The sequence below is a fragment of the Desmodus rotundus genome, chromosome 7 (genome assembly GCF_022682495.2).
Source record: "Desmodus rotundus isolate HL8 chromosome 7, HLdesRot8A.1, whole genome shotgun sequence".
Lineage (NCBI taxonomy): Eukaryota > Metazoa > Chordata > Mammalia > Chiroptera > Phyllostomidae > Desmodus > Desmodus rotundus.
Window position 1 is genome coordinate 90,622,229 of NC_071393.1, and position 23,144 is coordinate 90,645,372.

General features: G+C 43.0%; 1 protein-coding gene and 1 long non-coding RNA gene across 5 annotated transcripts in view; one reads left to right on the forward strand and one right to left on the reverse strand.

Moving 5' to 3' along the window:
* Positions 1-23,144, reverse strand: part of RORA (RAR related orphan receptor A) — a 697,355-nt gene that overhangs the window by 134,572 nt on the left and 539,639 nt on the right. The gene's annotated exons all lie outside the window — the stretch shown is intronic.
* On the forward strand, positions 4,283-21,436 carry LOC123480477 (uncharacterized). Its single transcript, XR_006656507.2, has 3 exons — positions 4,283-4,391; positions 7,970-8,025; positions 20,971-21,436. It is a non-coding gene; the product is annotated as an uncharacterized lncRNA (long non-coding RNA).

A 23,144-nucleotide genomic window follows, 5' to 3' on the forward strand; every position in this document is an offset into this window, starting at 1 on the left:
TATTATATAAATATTTATTGTGTTGTGAATACTATCCATAACTTTATTTTAAATGATATATAATACAAATCATATAAAATATTTTTACTCCCAACTTGTTATGTGATACTCTCTGCTTTAGGGGAATGGGTAGGAGACCTTTTTTTAAAAAAATTGATTTTCTGTAGTGATGGTGTTTTTTAATTATTGTAACTGTCTATTACTTTTATAATAAGTAAAAAACAAAGACACACATACACTCCATTAAAAATCACTTCAGCCTGAAATTTTAGGAGGCCATTTAACATCACCTCCTAATCACATCTTCCCTTAGGCCTAGTCCTGAGTGGCTGAGAAAGCCGGGACCCCTGAGGTATTCCAACGTTTGTCTTTCGGAGAGAAGCACACAACCATTTCTTTTAACCTCTCAAATGCCCAGCTCTTCTGTAGTTACTGAAGCTGAGGGTTCTCCACCATACCCCCAGCCCTAATTAACATCAGCTTGTATTCATTCCTCTCTCTCTCTGGTTTTTTTGCCTTACTGATTCTGACATGACTGTTTTTTTGTTTTTGTTTTTTTCCTTTTCTTCAGGCTCAACTGAATAGAAGAGAGAGATTTTGGCTTTGATTCCAGAATGATGTTTCGCAGAAAGTCAACTCTTGTTCCAGGTACTTGATAATCATCTCACTAACTAATTTCTTACTGTTCCTAAGCCATTAACATCTTGGTTAGCAAGTCCAGAGCCCTTCAGACACCGTTTGCCTCCTACACAACAAGTAAGCAAAGGAAACCCAGGGAGCACAGCCTGCCTCCGATTCTCTTTACCGGTGTCTGTCCCCTGGGGCACCTGGACTCTGCACACCGGGGTGCTGCTTCCGGGCAAGTGGGGGAATGCAGATGGCCTTGGCCCTCACGTTGTAATTTAAAGATAGCTACTCGCTTATACCCATCTATTTCTCTTTCTAACAACCAACTTTGAGGATAATGTACTATTTTTACTTATTTTCAGTGGAAAGAACATTAAACCTTAGGGTGACGGTTGCATATTGCTGAATTATGTGTTTTAGTCTGACGAGAATAAATTAGATTTTGTGGGAGAGAGGAGAGAAAAGAAAGCCTTGAATCCAAAGAAAGTCAGATGTTAAAGCTAAATTTTCCAAGTTTCTGGGTTCTAGGTATAGAGAAAAAATAGCCACAATTAATAATATAATAATTAATTACTTGGCAAGAAGTTGTAATCATTAACAAGATGTTTCTTTCCAGGCTTTCAAAATCTGTGTACTCTGATTTTAATTACATTTCCCTCTATTGAGTTAAAATATGCTGTCTGCAATCAGAATGCAATTACAAGATTTAAAGGGAAAAGAATACATTTAAAAGGCTTTTTAAAAGCACTCCAGGTTTCTTGGACAGGGACCCTTTCAAGGATGCTGTGCGGCGCCAGGGCACTGAATCAGAGACTTGGGCCCTCCATTTCCTTAGGGACAGAAACATGCTTAAATTGTTAGGGCAAATGAGTTGGACAAAGTGCACTCTACGTTTTGCTTTACATTTTAACTAGAAACAAAACAGAAAAAAATCCTTCACTTTGGACTTTGCTGGAGAAATATCCTGAGCCTGTTCATCTTCCATCCCTTGCCCAAGTCAACTTTGGGTATGATTGAATTTTCAGTTCCGTTATTTTCAGATCTGGCCCCCTTGGTGGTTGTGGGGCTGGTAGGGGGAATGGTCGTGGAGTCTGTCATTCTAAGAGTTACCATTTGAAACACCCAAATCTTTTTTTAGGCAAACATTCCCTCTGCCTGTTTCTCAAATGAACGTCTTGAGGGAGTGTGTTCTGTGCCTGTCCGGAAGCAGTCTACAAGAATGAGGGTTGGAGGAGCTTGCCTAGGTCCTTACAGAGATCCTTCCTCCTTACCCTACAGTAAATCTGTGTTCTCCTTTTCAGGTTTATCTTCTCAGGCTTGGAAGGACAGATGAAAATAATCCTATCTCACCACTCCTGGGAAGGGGAAGGGATGTGGTGCTCACGTTCTCTGGCTTTTACTTGAATCGAGTGGGGGAGAAAGGAAGGAAGAGAAGGGGAAACTAAACCTTGAGGAAGGAGGAGGGAAAGTAGCTACTCCTCCTTGGCCCACCCCGCCTCCCCCCCCCACAAATCACCTAGCACTCTGCACTTTTGATTAAACTGACTCACAGTTGGTAGTGGTACCTCTATGGGCTTGGAAGTATCCTATTATCCCTACCATCAAGTAGAGTACAATCTAATATTGATGAAGGAAAAAAAAAAAAAGCCCACCATTGGTTCTTTTTTATTATTATAGTCATTTGTAGGGGAGGAAAATTTTTTCCTCTACCCATCTTAGGTTCATTCATTGCTGGGATCCTGCAAATTAGACGGACGAAAGACAGATTAACAACAACAAGCTTCTTAACTCAGTGATGAGTAGTAACTCAGGAATAATCAGAACTTGGGCTTCTATAGTGTCTTAGCAAAGATCAATGAATTTGTCGAGAAGTGACTTGTTTTAGGGTTTTAGGCTTCCAGGCAGCACACTATGGGAAGGTGAAATGCGTGGGGGAAACTAATGGAAGATAAGGATTGTTTTAGCAGGATTTGTTGCATAGATTCCTCTGGTTCCGTTTCTGGGCCCATAAGAGGCTAGAGTTGTCTCTGGTGGCTAAGAATCTCTCTGCCCTTCCTGGTGGAGAGGCGGAGTCCAGAGTGTTTGTCCTGGGTTGCCTTCAGCTCAAAACAAGCCTTTTGCCAGAGTGATGTATTTGTGGGTGGCATACTCTGAACCACTTCAATTTCAATTTTTCTTTCTTTTTAAGGGGTTCTAAAAATAATACATATGAGTATACATGGTAGAAAATTTGGAATTTAAAAAGAAGTTAAAAGTACACAGAACATTACCAAATCTTATTGTCTTACTAGTCAAAAGCAACCAGCATTAACATCTATAAACGGCTCCCGTATTTTTTGTGTGATTTTTAAAAATCTCCACATAACTGAGATCATTCTGTATACGGGGTTTCACATACTCTTTTTTTTCAATCAAAAATATTTTCTCATGGCATCATTCATTCTTAAATATTATCTTAACAGCAGTACAATTTTCCATTATATGACTATACTGTAATTTATTAACAATTTTCCTATTATTGGACATTTAGGGAGTACTTAAATAAACATTCTTTGTGTGTGTTCATAAATCTTAGCATTTCAAATTACTTCCTTAGGATAATCTCCTGCAAGAATGACCAGATCAAGGAGTATCATCATGTTTTAGGACTTTAATACACATTACCAGGAAAGGTTACCAGTTTACATGAACACAGCATATGAATGTCTTTCTGAAGCTCTGGCTGCACTGATTAATGTCACGTAAGGATCTTTGCTGTTTTGTTAGGTTCCTGTTATGTAACTTTGTATTCACTGGTGAGGCTGAAAATTGTTTACTGTATAATTAGCTATTTGTATTTTCTCTTCTATAAATTGTCGGTTCATGACCTTTATCTGTTTTCTCATTGATTTATAGTAACACTTTGTAAATTAGAGTTATTAACTACTTGTGTCTCAATTTTTGAAAACTACATCTTCTTACCAGTTTGCTTTTTGTCCTCTGATTTTGTTTGATTATTTTTGACATATAGAATGCTTATATTTCTCTGCATTTCAATTTACTGATCTTTTACTATGATTCCTCTCATTGCTTTAAAGGACATTCCTTTAGTTGTTTAGTTTTGAAAAAATATTACTTCCTTAATCTACCTAGGACTTCCCTTGTTGAATGGTATGAGAACAAACTTATTTTTTCCCGGTAAGCTAACAGTGATCACAGCACCACTTGTTGACTGCTTTTTACCGAGGTGGGTTTTCTCTCTGTGTTTCATTGATCTCTTTGCCTATTCTTTTCCCAGTCGTTTTTTTCAGCCCTAATCCTTTTTTTTTAAAGAAGTTCTTTTACCACTTATACTGATTCTTTCAACCAATAGGTGGCCAAGATGGCATACAAAGAAGGCTGTCTAAAATTACTGGAGAGAGAGAATCTCTGCCTTTCAAGATTTAGGTCTTAGGTGCCAACAATACAGTGTTAGCTTTTCTTGTGCCTGTGAAGGGTGGGGTTCAGCCTATGACACAGAAAACCAGAAAGGCCTTTGGGTTTCTCGACAGTGGTAGGAATAGTAATACACAGAAGAATTAGGTATCTTTTTGTTCATCTCAAGAAAAGAAAATTTCCAGTGAGGACATTAAGACATTTAATGTTGAAAAATCATCTCTGCTTGGGCTTCTAGGGTGTCAGTAACGGTACCAACCCGTGTATCTGTAGAAAACTGCCGGAAACTGTCACAAAATGAAAAATGAGAGAAAGCCTGAATTACAGTGATCCTGTTGGGGTGATACAAGGTATGTGCGGCATAGTTTTGTTTTGTTTTGAAGGCTTGTTCACAGTGAATATCTTATCTTAGGATGATAGGACTACAGGTGAGTTTTAAAAAATTTAATTGTATTTTCATTTTTTTTGCCCCAAATTGTATAAAAGCTTTTTTTTTTTCCTTAATGATCTTTTGATTAACTTTTGGAATACAGTATTGGAAGCTTTAGTCCCAAGAATGGTACAAAAAGTGGATTTTCGGTTTCTTCATCTCTTTTCCTTAATAGACACAGCACCACAAAACCTCATCTCATTAGAAGAGATTTTGTGAAAATGAGACAGGCCATTTCTAAACCAAGTGCTTTTCCCTCTGAATAAGATTTAACCTAAAATGGGGCTGGGAAGTGGAAGAAGGTATAAAAAAACTACCTTTCAAAATTGCTGTTTCTAAAACAAAAAGGAATTGCTTTTCCAATAGCTTTTTTCCTTGATGACCAAAGATTGATACATCTTGCATGTTAAACAGTAGAGAACTGTAAGGTAGGTACTCACAGGCTACAATCTCCCCCACCCCCGCCCCCCTGTAAATTCCCTCTTTTGTGATACAATTGACGTTATTTTACTCTTAAAGATTCCCATTTTTCTTTAATGGTCTTTGCTTTCCTGTTTTCTGAGCTCTTCTTAATTGTTCTGCTTTTCATTACAAGATAATTCTCTCTGGCTGACCAACAGTGATGAGGGTCAGAGTCACGGACAATATACCATATCTGGTTTGGTCTGGCTCGAGAAAAGCTACACGGTGCCTCAGCCTCGAATTAGTCACTTCAGTATAAAGGATAGGCAGCCTCCGGGGCAATGATTTTGTCATAGTAAGCACTTGAGAATACCTGCTGCAGCTCTTTCACCCCCACCCCTCCCCCCCCACAAAGCAAGTTTGTCTTTGTTCTTAAACCATAAGCAGCACTTTGTATCTCTTTTCCATGCCACAGTGAAAAGATATAAAAACCAAGCGCCGTACATATCACTTCAATGCATAAACAATTGGGTAATAGTCCATTTCCCTCTTAAACCTTTCATGCTTGTTTTCCTGTCTTAGAATAACACTTAAAAGCCATCAAAGTGCCCACAGTACCAGCAGCTCTCCCGCTGGGGGTGGGGAGTGTTCAGCGCACAAAGCCTTTGCTTGGCAATGGGTGCAATGCGTTTCCTCTGAATTTCTTGGGAACGAGGCTTCCAGTGGGTAGGTAGCCCTGTGAGAGGGAGGAAGCCTCCTTCCACTCGGACAGTGTCAGGGCCAATGTGCCTTTCAGGAGACTGTCTGTGAGCTTCCGAACATTGAAACCATAAGACAAAAAATTGAGTTGGACAGATCCTCGCCACCACTTTTTCCGCTAAATATAGATAAGTTGTCATCGGGTTGCACAAGCAATTTCCAGCTACAGCTCCTCAGGAAGGGAGGCAGGCACAGGGGCTCAGGGCTCTGGTAGCTAAGCTGCACAGAAAGGAGCTGGCCCTGACTCGGCAGTTGAGAGAAGCAAGGGAAGGGGGCAGAATGGACCTGGGGTGCGGGAGTCATCTTAGTCTGGGTTAAATGCAATGACATACCGAGGGAATCTGTAGCAAACAACGGTATTGCAATAACTTGGCAGAACAGATCCATAGAAGGAGTCCTACCACAGCCCCTGCTCAGGGTTCCTTCTCCACCACACTTGGGAAAACCATGGGGTGTAGTGGGAAAGACTATGAGATATGGCTCAAATAGTTCTGAGTGTGAATCCCAGCTTAATCTGACCCAATGCTTTTGTTTTAACTTTATTTTGATCTTTAAAGATCTTCTCCTAAGGACATGCTTATTGATTTTTGAGGAGGGGGTGAGGGAGAAGAGAGAGAGAGAGACAGAGACAGAGAGGGAGAGAGAGAGAAACACTGATGTGAGAAAAACATTCATTGCCTCCTGTATGTGCCCTGATCAGGGATCGAACCCACAACCTAGGTATGTGGCCTGACCGGGGACTGAACTGCAACCCCCTGGTGTATGGGATGATGCTCCAACCACCTGAGCCACTTGACAAGGGCTGACCCTATGTTTGATTTGGAATAAATTACTCAGCTTCTCTGAGCTTTTTCCCCCCTTAAAAATGTCTTTAATTTTAGGAAATGAATTCCAGGGAGGTTAAAAAGCAGTACCAGAGGATAGAGGTACACAACTAGCTGTAGTTAAAGCAGTCAGTTAAGAATATGGCAATATAAACATCTGAAGAGCATCTCTTAGGGGTTCAAAATAAAATGTATGTGTCAGGGTCCTTATATATGAAATCTCAGTACAATAATATCTCCCTCACAGTGTTATTAGGGTTAATATTAGGATTAAAGTACATGGCGCTACTAAGTGCCCAGCTTTTGTTGGTCTCTTTCTTCCCCTTGTCATTCAAGTTCCCTTGGACTCCAGTTGCCTCTCTTCCAGCAAATCCTACCGGTTCTACCTTCAGAGTACATGCAGAATTTATGCACTTCTCTCTGTTTCCACTGCTACCACGCCCGTCCAAACCACTGTCAGCTCTTGCCTAGGCCATTGCAACAACTTCCTAACTCCTTCCTCTCTTTCTGTTTTCACACTCTGTACAAACCATCTCGGTACACAAGCAGAGAGAACATTTTAAAATGTACATTAAATCATGCCACTCCCCTACCCAAAGCCCCCCAGTAGCTTCCCCCTGCACTTAGAATAAAATCCAAACCCCTCACCACAGTCTGTGAGGCTCCGTGCCATCCCTCCCCTGCCTACCTCTTTCCTCTGTGACTTCAGCTGCTAACACTTTCTTCTTCTATTAATATTTTCCAGCTGTACTGGCCTAATTTTACTTCCCAGAACACTAAGTTTATTTCTACCTCGGGGCCTTTGCATTTGCTGATTCCATAGCTTGGAACAAGTTTCTTCCATATTCTGCTGTGATTGAAACCTTCTCAACAGTCAGATCAAATGTCCCTCCTAAAATTCATGTTTCCTGACATAGTCTGTGTCTCAGGCCTGTTTTATTTTCTTCATAGCACGTATCAGCATGTGAAATCATTTTACATTTTGCTGTTTCCCCCATAGGAATGTAAGCTCCTTGGAAGAAGTGGACTACATCTCTCACCCTTGAATAAGCCTAGAACAGTATAGAGTAGGTGCTCGGAAAACATTCAGTGAATGGATTCTGAGTGAACATGTAAAAAGGAGTAACAATATCTTCCTGAAAGTCTGTGAGTGGAGTTGAAAATCTTCCTCTGTCCTTTCCATTTCTAAATATTCTCTGATTCCTTGCACAGAAAGTCTGAATCCCAGAACAATGTTAAAGAAACGCAGTTAGAAAATGTTCAAATAGTCAATATAGAATAATTCGTCCTAGGCTTGCCAAGTGGAGGTACTCTGGCTATGTGCTTTAATGAAAAGAATGACGACTTACCATTTGCATGTCCAGTATTTAAAGGGATCATTTAAATACTATTTGTAAATACTGTATGTAAAGGGATCATTTTAAACTACTTAAAAATTATGTTCCCTTAAGTAGCGTTTAGATGTTCAGAGCAATCCTATCGACAGTTGGCTTAGCACATCCTTTCTTCGCAGGTCTTGAAAGGAATAGGATGCTGTAGCACAACACGTGTGCTAAAGGAAATGGCCAGGTAAGCACAGGCTGTGCGAATAGTGTGTTCTTTATTTCACTACTGTGTTCTGTGTAGGTCAGGCCACTTCCAGGCTGTGCTGCAAGAGGAACACACCGTAAACTGGATTACATCCTAGGGAAGGAACTGGAAACCATGTTAGCAGAAGAAAATGGGAAGCCTAACTAACAGGGGAGGGGACTGTGCAGACTCAAGAGGTGTCAAATATTTGAAAGTTTCTCATAAAAAGACAGATTCTCTGCTGCATGTGCCATGAGACAAATCTAGAATCGATGAGTAGAAGCTAGAGGGAGGCAGAATATGGGTCAACCCACAGAGGCTCAATCTCCAAGAGTCTGGCCTCCTAAACAGAGGCCCGATCGGAAACGTAAGGAACAGGCGCCATCGCTGAATCTCGGGCCAGCGAACCCGGAGTCAGCAGTGTCCTACACGGCTTACTGCTGTTGCAGGTGGGCAGCAGGCACACTCCCAGCAACCTCTCACGGAAATCTTCCCCTGCACCCTAGATGGGCTAGAATCCACAGTGTTCTTCTCTAACACCTAAGGTGGAGTATGACAAGGCTGCTGCAGCTAATGACTTAAGTTCAGAAAACTTTGGATCTCCAAAGTTAACCTAGAATCTCACAGGCCCATGATTTTATTTTACATTCTGGCCTGGAAGCAGGATTTTGTATTCTGACCTTGCTCTTTCCTACCCAGGAGGTTTCTTATCTGGAAGGCTGAAGCAGGCCGCTGCTCTTCTTAGGGAGTACCAGTTTGTGTTCCGGAATAACCCTGGGGGTAGGGATAGGAGATAAGCTGGAGAGCTGGAGGGGTGCATTGGATCACCTTTTAATTTGTTATCTGAGAACTGTCTGTTTTTTGTAAAAGCTATTCCTTCTAGCAGGGGTAGATGGCAACTTTCTGCAGAAGCTGACCCTCCTCAGCAACAGCCCCCAGCCCAACCCCTCTTTTCTCCTTTTTGCCTTCCCTTGCTTTTCATTAGAATCCCTAGGAGCCTTTACGTGCTTAGCATGAAAATGAGCCCATTTTATTTTTGGAACCCACAGAGGCAGCCCTGAGGGGAGTTATTGTGTTGCTTTTAGCAGCTAAACAAAAAGGTGTGAAATCATTTGCTGGCTGTTCTAGAATGGGAGAAAATAAATAAATAAACAGAGAAGGAAGGTTCAGAACAGTGGGTGGCAACTTGGACAGAACCTCGTGACTGGGCTTCTCTGAGACTTATTAGTAACCCAAAGGGCTGCGGGGATGTCTGTGTATCTCTCTCACCTTCCCAGGAAGTTACTAGAATAGCACTGGAAGCCACTGGGATTTTTTTTTTTTAATTTATTCGTTTTGAAACACTATTTCCATGTTGCTTTGAAAAGGACTTGGGGATGGGACTAGTTTGAGAGAATTCTGTACAGCCATTTATAACATTCCCTGTACAGGGAGGTGAGGGAGGGGAGACCACTTCAGCAAGCTTTTTAAAAATCGGAGATACTCAGGGAGTAGTACTTTACTGCGAGGCTTTTAACAATTTAATAACATAACAGTGGTAAGAGACAAAGGCCCGAGGCAACACAGGTTTCTCGTGAAGCTGGAGGATTTTGCCTCTTTCCCAAGAGCCAAACCCTGTTCTGCAGCAGGTGTGTGTCCTTCCACCCTTGGCCTTCATGCAGGCCTGACCAATTAGCTTAACAAAAGCCTTTGGAGTTGGTCTCTCAGCTGCCTGGCTTCAGTGACCGGTGCACATCACCACACAGTGGGCCCTCTGATTGAGATGTCTTATAAGCCTCATTTTCTTTAGCATTCAGGGCAGACTTCTAGGAAAGTCAAACACCAGGATAAGACAAACCGTTTAAAAGTACAATGTAATTGATTAATTAATTCATAGAACAGACAATATTGATTGCTCACTTGTTGCCAGGGACTATCTGTGTGCAAAGACACGGTGAGTCACAGGCAGGCAAATGGAAACTGAAACCATTGTCATACCCAAATTTCTCTTAGGAAAGGAACTGTCCTGGCTGAGGAAAATTTCATGATGAGCTGTTGACTTTGAAGATAGGGGTGATAAAGACCAAGAGACAATTAACTGAGCTGAGCAGGGTCATGGGCAAAGGGGGAGAGAGGAGAGGGAAGGGGAGGAGAGAGATACCTAGGAACCTCAGGGTGAGAGCAAGAGAGAAGAGGGGTGGGAATGGGGGAAAAAAAAACAAAGGAGGAAGACACAAGGACATTTAGCAAAACGGCTAAAATGAGCACAATCGACGGTGGCTCAGCTGCCAAAGGGGCCCAGCAGCCAGGTCGCTAAGGACCCACCTGCAGTTCGTTTTCTGTGGGAGAGTCTCAGCGTGCTGCCCACCCTCTTCCCCCGTCCCAGTGAAACCTTCAGGGAAACAGATTCTTCTAAAAAGTCAAGTAAGGGGTGGCTAGCATATACAAGTATATTTATATATTTACTTATGTAAGTACATGTAATGTATATTCACGAGTAGGTGTTCCACATACACTTATATGTGTATATATGATACATACATCTACATGTTCCACAATATGAATTACTGGACTGGCCCAAAAGTCCGTTACGTTTTTTCTGTATGATGGCTGTAGTAGTGCTTAGTTGTCTTTAACTTCATTGGAAACAATTTAGTTAGATTGTATTGTGACAGCTGTCATATCAGCGTGCATTAAAAAAACTTATCAAAATTGGTGAATTTTTGTGTGGCCATTTTAGTGCTGAAGATGAAAGAAGATGGGCAACATTTTCAGTGTATTATGCTTCATTATTTCAAGAAAGGTAAAAACATAACTGAAATGCAAAAAAAAAGATCTGTGCAGTTTATGGAGAAGGTGATGTGACGGACTGAATGTGTCAAAAGTGGTTTGCAAAATTTCTTGGTACTATTGACATTTTGGCCAAACGATTCTTTGCTGTGGGGCTTATGCACTGAAAGAGGTTTAGCAGCACCCCTGCCCTTTACCCACCAGAAGCCAATAGCAGGAGACAGCCTACATACTCAAAATATCCAAATCAATAAAGTTACTGGTGACAATGAAAAGTGTGTCTTTTATTTTACAGAAGAAACCATACGGACTTTTTGGCCAACCCTGTACACACACACACACACACACACACACATACATAATGGACACGTAACTACTGTATAAAGGACGTCAAATAAACTGAAATGAATCAGTAAAAACCAGAAATTCCGGGCCAGGAGTGATGGAAAACACAGCCCCCAATGCCTCCCTCTTATGCTCTCAACCCCTGGAACTCTCAGAAATCCTGCCAAGGCCTCGGCTTTGTATGTGGTACGGAAAGAGTTCTTTGAGGGACATCGCAAAGGGCAGAGAGAGATCATTTGACCTCAGAGCTGAGAGCTGAACTCATTGTTTCAGTCACACCTTCGGGAACAGGGAACACAATTTGAATGCGCGGGTGGATTCTGAAATCATACTTGATCAAACCTCTGCCTGTAGTTTTGCCCAAATGCTCTTTTCCCTCGTTTCCAACTAGCAAACCCCTACTCGTCATGTTCGATTCTATGTAAATAGAATCACTTTATCTGTGGAGACTTCCCTGACCCCCAGGCAGGGAGGGCAAGTTTCCTCTTCTCAACTTCCATCTCTCTCTCTACATACATATGTGTGTGTGTGTGTGTATACATATATATTACAGCACATATCACATGGTATTACAGGGTATTGCATCTGAATACAACAATGTAGACCCTCATAGTACCACTTCTGACTCCCCCACTGCCCAGCAAGACATATGACACATCTGCTGAGTAACACCTGGGTATGTGAGTGATAAAAAGAAACTTACAAGTGGACACATAGCTTTGGAAAGGGCAGAACTCCCAGGCCCTGAATGGTGGCACCACTGTCCAGTGCCAGCTTTGCTGTTAGATGCTATTTGTCTTGCCCCTTGTTCCTATTTTGAATAAGAACCCATTGCTCCCCCGAAGTAAAAGCAGTGCAATCATCGTTTGTTTATTAATTCCCTGTGCCAAGACGCAGGCTGACGAGGCTGGATTGCACACGGGGCGTGGGCATCAGAAACTGGGAAGTCTCACCCTGCCCGGCCTGTCTGGCTCGTATGCTTGGGCAGGTCACATATTCCTGTGGGACTCCGTTTCCTCACACACTGGTAATGATCGGCTTCGCAGGGTGGCTGCAGGGCTTAATTAATGATTGAGAAGCAGGCAGAAAATACAAAGTGCTTCATGCACGCAAAGGATTTTCTCCCCATATTTATTTTTGGGGTCAGTTACCCGTAGTAGGAAGTGCTTATGACCCGGACGATGAGTCTAGTAAAAACATGTACGTATATATAATTTCTATTTTCATCCTAAAATGGCTCATTTGGCATTGATTGGCAAATGGACCACCTACTTATTTCTTCTCTTCCAGCACAGTCTGTAGCCCTTGCTGCTAACTTTTGGTGTACAGCTTGCTACCTCTAGACCTCCGTTTCCTGGACTACAAGGACTTTCTCTATGATTCCTTTATGCTCAGAGGTGTTGTGAGGCCTTAAACTTTGATCTTGGTGCCTGCGTTCTCAACCCACACTCAGAAGAAACGAGGTTCACGAATGTCACAAAAAGTCTGTGGGCAAACCCGTAGGGGTTGGTTCCCTAAACCAGAAGATGCAGGGGCTTGTGAAGTCTTATACAAATGACGCCACAGCTCGGTCTGGCCAATGCCCTCCGTTCCTGTAAGCGGCCAGCGCCCTCGGGGAGCCAGTGTTTCCCTCACTCACTGCCAGAGCCTGCAGCTTCATTGCTGTTGCAAAGGGACAACCGATCCTGAGGCAAGAGTTGATTTACTGCCTTGAAAAATCCTTATTGTTACTATTCCTGGCTTTTTCTTTAAATCACAGTGGCTGCCCCTGTGCTATAGGGGTAGTCAAAGACCAAAACCGTTCAAAGAGAAGAGTCCAATGACTTACACCCCAAACCAACACTGTGTGCCATGTTCATAGTTGAGAGAGGAACACGGGCCAGAAAATGCCCTTTGTTGACATAGAGCCTCCTCTATGCTCCTCCTGCCGCAGCTGTCTGCCGAGTCCCTGGCATCACACCCCAGAGGCAGGTGGGTCAACCCCAGGAATCAGGTGAGGAGGAGGAAGCGTCAGACAGCTATTGCAGGTTGCCTGTCCAGGTGTGGCGGTGGCTGTGGAAAGACGTGGGGCCACCGAGGCTTATATAAAGAGGAGGAAGAACACAGGCCAAAGGGGAAGATGTAATGTTGACTTTGATTGGCTAACTTAACATGAGGCCAACTGAGGGAGGAAGGGGAGAGAGGGAGAGAAGACACTTTTGAAAGCATGACAGTATCTCATTTGTACGTGAGGGAGACCCAGCCTTCCAAATACTATAGTCCTGAAGAAGGTGGGGATAAGCGGGAAACCAAATGCTACTTTAAATATATACAAACATATCAAAGAAGGTTGGTAATACTAGAATATAAAGTATATCCTAATTACATCACTACTGGATACATTGTTAATACTATTTCTCAATTTCATTTGAAATGCACTTGAAGAAAATGCAAAACTAATTTTTGGAACTTTAACCTTGGGTGCCCCATAGATCATTTTCTTTGGAAATGTGGCTATTGGGAATGTTGAATAGTTTTTTTTCTTTTTTCAAACCAAAGCATTATAACTGGTCTCTCACATGCTCAGAGTAAAAATTTTTATAGAAACACTAGTATAGAAAAATGCCACATGCTACAGATTAAGTGCAGAAGCCAGCTAATCACAACACATGAAAGCAAATGTAGCCTGTTCTGAGAAGTACAAATACGTTGAAACATGACTATCATGAAATATGGTCTTAATAACCCTCTGAAAAATAGCCCTTTTGCAAAGAGAACTTATTATTATACCTCATGGAGGGTTCTCAGTTTCAAATGGAGTTAATTTTATACACTTTGATGATGGAAACTAAAGACACTATGGAAACATCCTTTTAATTCTAAGCACCCCCCCACTTTTTGTGGGGAGGGAAGCTTTTAGTGATTCCATATGTACCCTTTATTCAATATGTGGAGGGTGGAAAGCAGTGCCAGGTAATTCTGACATTGAAATTGCCACCAAACCGCCAGCTGTTAGAGTTCAAATGAATCGTTAGCTATAAAAGAGCGGTTTCTCAATCTACATCCCACTCCAAGGTCAACTCTCGTCACAGGTGCACTTGGCTGTGAGGCACTTGTAATCTCAGAAGCAGATATGGTTGCCAAGTTCAGGTTGCCATGACTCTGAACATAGTATATAACATTCCATTCCAAGCCAGAGCCCATAACTCCTGCGGCTGTTCCAATGAGGGCCCTTCCTGGTACCACTCTGGCTCCCACCCACTGGCTACAGTAATGCAGCAGGTGAAGGACTTAAGTGTCACTCAGTCGGTTTCCAGTTGCTTCCAGGAAAAAAAGAAATCCATGGCATATACGACTATTGCATCTGACACACGGCAGGTTTCCCGTGTTCCCAGGCCACAGCGAGGCGGCCTGACCGTTGCTGTCATGACCGTAAGTGCTGTCTCCCACACTGCGACGGGCCCTGGGACACCAGGAGCCTGGGAGGGTTCGAGTTTGGGAGACAAGGCATAGAAAAGCACTCTCCATGTATCTGAAAACTCTGCCAAGCACCTCAGCCCTGACATGCCGCTTCTTGGCTCTTTCAACTGCGGAACATTCTGTCTCAGGAGTTGTCAGTTAGCTTGACATCACATGCTGGTTCGATGTTGATACTCATCTCCCAGACAGGCGGCTGAAAGGAAGAGCTCACCTCCGTCACTGTCTTCTGCAAATGACCACCCGCCCTTGGCCCATGGGCGTGTTCTCCATGTATCGTTCTTGGTCTGTCCATCTATTTTGGACTGGGCATCTGTGGAACTGGAGTTCCCCAAATATTAAAATGATAAACAATAGTGCTAATTGTCAGTAGGGTTCCTCAAAAAACAGTGGAATAGCAAAGTCACCTTAACTTGGCCTTTGTTTCTTTGGCAATTGAAAGGTCAAAATGCTGTTTTATCATCTTTGCATAGTCATTTATGTTGACATTTTCCCCTTGTGGGATCAGATCTTCAATGTGAAAATAAATCTAGAAACTTTCTGTTCACACCCTTTTCGGTGTGTGTACCAAATGACTCGGGGAGGTGGTAGTTGGCCACATCCTTTATCTGTTGAGTCCTAAGAGTTAGCAGAACTTTATCTTTATGATGAAATGGCCTTTAGAAGTGGGTCTCGGCAAGTTCAGAATAGAGCATCATTACTGAGAAAAGCACTTTCCTTTTAAACTGAGAAACCAACAGTCATGCACTACAAGGCCTGAAAAAAAAATCGAGCTACCACAAAACAAACAAATATTCAGCTCGGTTTCAGGAAGTTTGGAGAGGATCAAACAAGCCTTTCTCTATTGAAGTTGTTCGAGAACATTTATGCTTACTTCGGCCTTAGTTCCTATTTATGCTGCTGGCTTTTATACATCAACCTCAGGAGGGCATTCCAACTTCAGGTTACGCACCGAGCACCTTCTGAAAAGGAGCCCTGCAAGCCCCATCCCCAGCTTGGGGGAGGGGAAGCACTCACGTTGGAATTTGTTTCCAAACCACTGCTCTGTCCTTGAGGGGAGGATATCTCAAAAAGTGGAGACAGAAATTCCACAGAGAGAGGGTGAGAAAGCTTTCTCATGGTGTGAACATGCCTGTGAGGAGAATGCTTTTTTTGGTGGGATGAAACCCAGAGATGAGAGAGACTGTTTGTGGAGCCCCAGTGAAGGTTTCCACTCAGAGGGAGCTTGTGATTTTCTGCAGGTCCCTGGGGAGGAGGATTTGGTAAACAGTTGAATTTTCAAGCAAATTACCTTCCAGAGTAAAGGAGGAACTATGCCAACTCCTTGCAAATAATATTCTTATTTTATTGTACAAACCCATTACTTTTCTTTCTTAAAAAAATGTATTGATTTTTTTTTGTGAGAGGTAGGTAGAGAGAGAGCTGGGGGTGGGGGGGGAAAACATTTCTTTGTTGTTCCACTTATTTTTGCATTCACTGGTTGATTCTTGTATGTGCCCTGACTGGGAATTGAACCCACAACCTTAGCATATTGGGATGATGCTCTAACCAACTGAGCTCCCTGGCTAGGGCCAAACTCATTACCTTTCAATTCTTAGTGTCATTCATGCTCTCAACAATGCTTTGACTGGTGTTTTTATGCCCATTTGATGTATTAGAAAATTGAGGCCGAGAGGTGAACTCTCCAACAAACACAGAAAATCTAAGATGCAAACCTGGGTCTTTCTGCCTCTAATGCCTGAGCTCTTTACCACATGTCACGTCTGCTCCTACCTATGCCATTCCCAACAACCAGTATGATTGGTGGGAAGAGAGAAACTTCTGGAGAAGAATGCTAAAGAGCTTTGATCAGGGAGTGGGCGCGAGGCAGGAAATGTTACCCCTTTGGTTGTCGTTACTATGTCTTACTATGTCCCCATCTTTTCATGGAAATATACAGCAGTTTCCTTTTAATATTTGTATGTTGGAACTTGCTGGTGAAATTTAAGCCACATCCTGCATATATGGTCCAAGATCTCAGTGGAGAAGCAAGAGACGAGGAAGCTGCCATCTCCTGATGTGTCCCGTCTGAGGGAGGCACACGCCTGACCTCCTGCAAACACCCACGTGGCTGGCCTCCGGTGGTGTCAGTAAGGTTCATCTGTGCTTCCGCAAGCACAAGTCTTCCACAAGCCCCGTAGTCCTGTTTAGCTATCTCCTGCTACGTATATGCCTAGCAAATAAGTATCTACTTGGCTTACTCTAGAGCTTAGGACTACCTATGCTGATAACTTCCATTTGTTCTTTATGATAGAATAGATTTTGGTTACACAAAATAGGCATCTTTTCTATGACGTGTACCTCCTCCTTTTTCTCCATTGCCCCATCATGCCGATACACTCAAGTACACGGGAACCCTTCCACTCAAGGAGGCTTCCGGGAGTCGCAGCTCTCTGCACCCTCTTCCCAGGCTAATCTTTTATAAAGTTGGTGCAACATGACCATAAAGTCGACTGTCCCTCCCAGAGTTTTGAACAGCCATTTTAGTCACCTAGATCTGACAGAGATAAAATTGTAAATACACTTTAGGTTTATGTGGGGAACCATAAGTATCAGGCTTGAGTCCTGAGGGCTAGAATTTCATGGGCCATTATTAAGCATGTCACCAGGTGGAAAGCTGTCTGGAGCTGGATCTGAGCGGCATGAGAGTAACCACGCAGCCTGGTTTGAGACAGCGCAGCCCTGATGGGAGAGGGTGTCCTTTCGCCCGGCTCTATCACTCCGCTCACCAATTCATCTCTCCCTCTCTGAGCTCAGAGCTTGCTCGGTCTTTATGATCTGTCCCCTGTACAAGATGGCAGGCTGCCCTTCGCTCACCTAGAAGGAAGGGCTGGGCGGCAGATGGAGAGAACAGGAGATGTGCAACGAGGCAGACCTGGATTTCAATCCTTGTTCTGCCATTTGTAGCTATAAAATAATGCGCAGGTTACTTAGCCCACCTTAGCGCCAGTCTTTCTGATTGTAGAATTAGTAAAGAGAAGTAATAGTACGTGAAAGGTATATCTAGGACCACTAGGCAGAGACTGGGCAGACAGATTGCCAGCTTAGTGGACAGAAGAACTTTCTAAAAACCAGACAGTCTCAAAAATAGAATGGGCTGCTTTGAAAAGAAGTGAAGAAGTAAATACCTTCTCCTTACTCAAGTTGGATGCTGGTGGAGGATCCTGGAACAGATGGGAGTTCAGACTGGCTACTGCAAATTTCCCTGCTAATCTGGAAACTGGATGATTCTGTGCTTTACATGTGTGTCCTTCCAAAAAGCCAAGATGCAGCCTCTTGAAATCCCCAGGGAAGACATCAAGTAAAATGACCTCCTTTTTTCTCATTTTTCATTTTTCCTTCAAGAACACTGATTTCTCCCATATTTTTTCCCCTCCACTTAACTAGTTGCTAGAGAATACCATTTTCAGTGAGTGCATAGAACACACGTAACCATTTTGAAACACTTAACATTGAACACAAACCGCATGGCTATAAGTTTTAATTATTTCTCGCTACACAAATAGTTCTATTTTCAGACAAATCTAAATTCCCCGTGCTGCCTCTCGCTTTCCTCCTCGCTGGTGTCTCCGTGTTTCACCAGCTCGGCAGTACTGCCCCTTCCTGCCCTGCTGCTGACTGAGCCCTGACAACTGCCAACGGAAGTGACGACAGACTCTCATGCGCACACAGGTTTCCAGCAGCAGGGTTCACTTCCTTCATAGTCACCGGAGGGCAGCCAGTAAGCACGATCCGAGCGACTCCGGATGTTTTCCCTGAGATGTTACACGGAGTGCTTTCTTTTCTACGGGTTACAAACTACTTTGAAAGTGAATTTTTTTAGCTTTCTCGGGGAAATGACCTACGAGCCTGCAAACAAATCCAAACCCTTGTTAGAGTGCTTGAGTTCGCTTGGAAAAGTCGCTGCCATGTATGAATCATAGGTACAGGGTCATGCTCCGGGAGAGCGTGTGCTTGTGCACTTGAACATGCCCAGGACATGAAGCAAATTGTGTGAACCTTACCACACAGCATCTTCGGCTTGGCCAACGTGACTGTCAACAGTGGCTGTAAATGGGAGGAGGGCTACCACCCTCACCGTCACCCTCATCACAAAAGGACTGTCATTACTGACCACACATGGACCAGCCAGGCACTGAGACAGCAGGTGCTTGCATCACACGATCTGATTTATTCAGCTACCTAACATAGTCTCCTTATCTGTGGGGTGTAGGTTCCAAGATCCCCAGTGGAAACCTGGAACTGTGGATAGTACCAAATCTTATCTTCTGTGTTTTATTTGGTACATACTTACCTTTTCACTTACAGGTAGCACTTTGTGGCTTCTCTTGGGCATATCTGAATTGTCAGCACCTCGCACACTGTGTGGCCATTATTAAGTAAAATAAAGGTGACTCGAACACAGGCACTCTGGTCCTGCGACAGCTGATCTGATAGCCGCGTGACTAATGGGCGGGGAGTGTCTCCAGGGTAGATGCGCAGACAAAGGGACGATTCACAGCCCAGAACTGTAGCTGGACAGCTGAAAACTCATCTCACTACGGTACTCAGAACAGCGTGTTGTTTGTTTCTGGAATTTTGTTTTCATTTCATAGTTTTGGACTGTCCTTGACCTCAGGTAACTGAAACCACAGAGAACAAAACTGTGGCTTGTCATGGGTGGGGGCGGGCGGCTACTGGACTATTATCCCCATTTTACAGAGGAAGCTCAGAAAGACTAAGTAGCCTGCCCACAGCCACATTACGCCTCGGTTCGGGGCACAGGCATAAGTCACCCCGTGATAATGACTCTGTGGCCTCTGGATCTTTCATGAGACTCCTTTTTGGTGACTTTCAGTGAAGACTGATTGTTTCTGCCCCTCAGGCCCTGTTTTAGTCACATTGTCTCTCTCTCTCACTCTCTTTTTTTTTGTCTCTGATACTTTATTCTCGCTGTTTGTGCCGGATTCCTCCCTGTCTAAGTTGGTTCTCTTATTTGCCTAATGTTATAATTCATGTGTCAGATGTCCTGGGGCATCATGTTTGAACTTTCAAAACTATGAAGAACTTTAGGGATAATTCGAATCTCATCGAGAGCATGGATTCCACTAGGAGACCCCCAACTTTGTAGCCAAGTCGCTGCTCCTCCTCTCCCACGAACGCCACCTCCTTGGATAGTTGGGATTTAGAATGTCTATCATTTTAATCAAAGAGGCTGCTGAATAAAGATGTGTTGACTGAAGTTTCTCACAGGCAAAGGGCAGAGAGGGCTTAGTTCTTCCCTTTGCAAACAAAGATTCCAGTCTTCTCATACTGAAATATGGATAATGCCACAGTTTACACAGGTACCCTAAAATGTCCGATGTTTTGTTTTCAAGGTAGAGTTTTATAAGGGGATGATTTATTTTTCCACTTTGACGCAACTTGAATTGAGCAGGCATTTTCCCCCATATTATATTTCATAAATTTATTTCCACCAAAACGATATGGCTGAAAGAAAGAAAGAATCGAAAACAAACAAGAAGGCAAACCAGCAAACAGGCAAAAACACCTCCTCCATTTGTTCCTTGCTAGGCAACGGGAAGCTAAGCATTTTGAGATCAGAACGTTGTGCACTTTTTGCATTAGGCCGAAACGGTCTCTTCTAACCCCAAGGTGTCCACTAACCTCTGGAACCTGTGGCTGTTATTTTAGACAGCGAAGGGGGCTTTGCAGATGTGATTAAGTTAAAGATTCTGAGATGGGGAGATTACCCTGGATTATCCTGGTGGGCTCATGTAATCCCAAGGGTCCTTATAAAAGGGAGGTAAGGGCATCAAAGACTCAGAGGTGCCGTGACCGTGAGAGCAGAGAGACAGAAGAAGAGAGCTGAAGATGCTATGTTGCTTGCTGGCTTTGAAAGGGGAGGAAGGGGTCATGAGGCAAGGAATTCAGGTGGCTCTAAAGCTGGAAAAATCAGGAAGCAAATGTCCCCCTCGAGTCTCTAGAAGGAACTAGCCCTGCTGACACCCTGATTAGCCCAGTGAAACTGATTTAGGACTTTTGACCTCTGGAACTTTAACAGAGTAAATTTGTGTTGTTTTATATCCCAAATTTGTAGTAATTTGTTATAGAAGCAATGTAAAACTAAAAAGCTTGTTTACCATTTATTGTATCTTTTATGTTCAGCCTAGTGCTTGACATAGAAGATAGACCCATAAATTAATATTTACTGAATGAACTGAAAAATGTAAAGGAAGGAAATTATGGGAATAAAATGTACCCCACTCATGGCAACATTTTTTGCTTTAAAAAATCCCCATTTCTTCTTTTTTAATTCTCACCCAAGGACACTTTTTTTTTTTTCATTGCTTCTAGAGAGAGAGGAAGGAGAAGGAGTAACATCAATGTGAGAGAGAAACATTGATTGGTTGCCTCCTGTTCACGCTCAGACCAGGGATCATAGGCCCAGACCAGAGATCGAACCTGCAACCCAAACAATGTGCCCTGACTGGAAATCGAATCTGCAACCCTTTGGCTACAGGATGATGCTCCAACCAACTGAGCCATACTGGCCAGGACAAAAATTCTCTCTTTCTGAGGATGAAAAGAATATGAGAGGGGAACCCATAAAAACCCAAAATTATCTTCTGGATACCTGGGCTCCTTGTAGTACAGGCTTCCCTGGAGTGTTCGAGGAACCCACCTGTGTCAGTGCACCAGCTGGCGTTGTTGTGAGAGGTATGCTTGGCTTCAGTGAATTTTTTTTGAAGACTCTCAGTGCGTTTGCCCATTTCATCATGGGTGATTTATGAGTGCACCTGCCTACACCGCACTGAGTGTTCATCAGTTTTTGACCAAAACAGCAAGACTCCCATCCATCACCCTCCCTATTCACCCAATCTTGCTCCAACTGACTTTTATTTGTTTCCCCAGATGAAAAAAGTCCTTAAAGGGAAACATTTTGCCAATGGAAGAGGTGAAACGAAAAATGGCAGAAGCACTAAAAGGCATCAAAATCAATGAGTTCAAAAACTGTTTTGAGCAGTGGAAAAATGTGTCGATATGTGTATTGCATCCATTGGAGAGTCCTTGAAAGGTGACTGAAGTTTACACATGTAACAATAAATGTACAATTTTTTAATAAATAAATTCCTGTTTTTTGAGTCCTTCCTCGTATTTCTTTAAAGCTCAGCTGGGTGTAGGATTACACAGCTTTGTATTAGCTCCTCAGGGCTAGTAAGCTCTTTCCTGGAGCAGGTGGAAGAGACCACAGGCATGAAAACAGCATTTAGAGGCCAACTGCTTTAAGAACACCTATTTAGTGCTTCTAGGGACTCAAATACCAGGGAGATGGGGAAGAAGAAGCATCCATACTGTATTATGTAACTAATAAATAATACCACCTTGATGAATGTCTGGTATATAATAAACACTCCACAAGGAAATGGTAGAATGAATAATATTCAGAGCCAGTGTGTAAATGTGACTCGCTCACCTCCTTCCCAAATCCTTCTATAGTAGAAGTCAACCTTCTAGTATCTCTGCCTTTTCTGCCTCCCTGGATGCTGATTTCAGTAAGATCTTACTCATATGCACTAAAGAAGCCCACAGAAGGGCACCCCCAACCTCCCACAGACACACATACCTATCAACACGCCACCTGTGTCTGGGCATCGGGACTGCAGGCCACAGCAGTACAGCTCCTCCCTTCTGAGGCCCTCTCGCTGGTTTCATTTGTGCCCGTCTTTTAATTTAAAGGAAAATAAATTAAGCCATTCTGGCTGATTGAAGAATAGCTCCCCTAAGGAACTTAACATGTAATGGTTACATTAGTGATTTACAGTAACTTCTCATTCAGGATTCTTTTAGATTTATCACAGAGGTAAAATCAATACCCACTACCAACATGGAGAAGTTTAAGTGATTCATTTTTGAGATGGAGGAACAGAAAAAAAATAATGATAAAGACTGAAAATAACTCCAGTTCTTCTAATTCATGATCTGGCCGGCTCTTCGAATCATAATTTAGGAAGGGAGAGACCTTGGGGATCATCTAGTCCTGCTTCCTCACTTCGCAGGTGAGGAAAGCTGAGGCCCAGACCCCAGGGGCTGAGAAACAGCCTTCTGAGTCCCAATCCAATGTGCATCCTCATCTGCCTGCTTTCATTCGCTGACGCTACAAGCAGTAAATAGACGCCAACGTTGCTTTCAAGGTGTTTACATCCCAGCAGCAGAGATGACGCACATAGAGAGAAAATCCTGACACAAAGTAAACAGATACACTCCATAAAAGAGATAGGGATTTAAAAGGAACCTTTAACGACTGATCCCTGACATTTTCTCACTTTTTACAAATAATCAAACTTGTGAAATAGTGAATCTCTTCCTTTTTTCAAGATTTCTTTAAACCAAGCTCTTGGACCATAACGTATTAAAGATTTCACCACACACGCTATTTGAGTATCTGATCTGAACAGTAAACAACTAAGCCAGACCCCACAATGCATGCTGGATGAGACCTTCTGGGCAGGTATCTCCGTCTGCCCAGG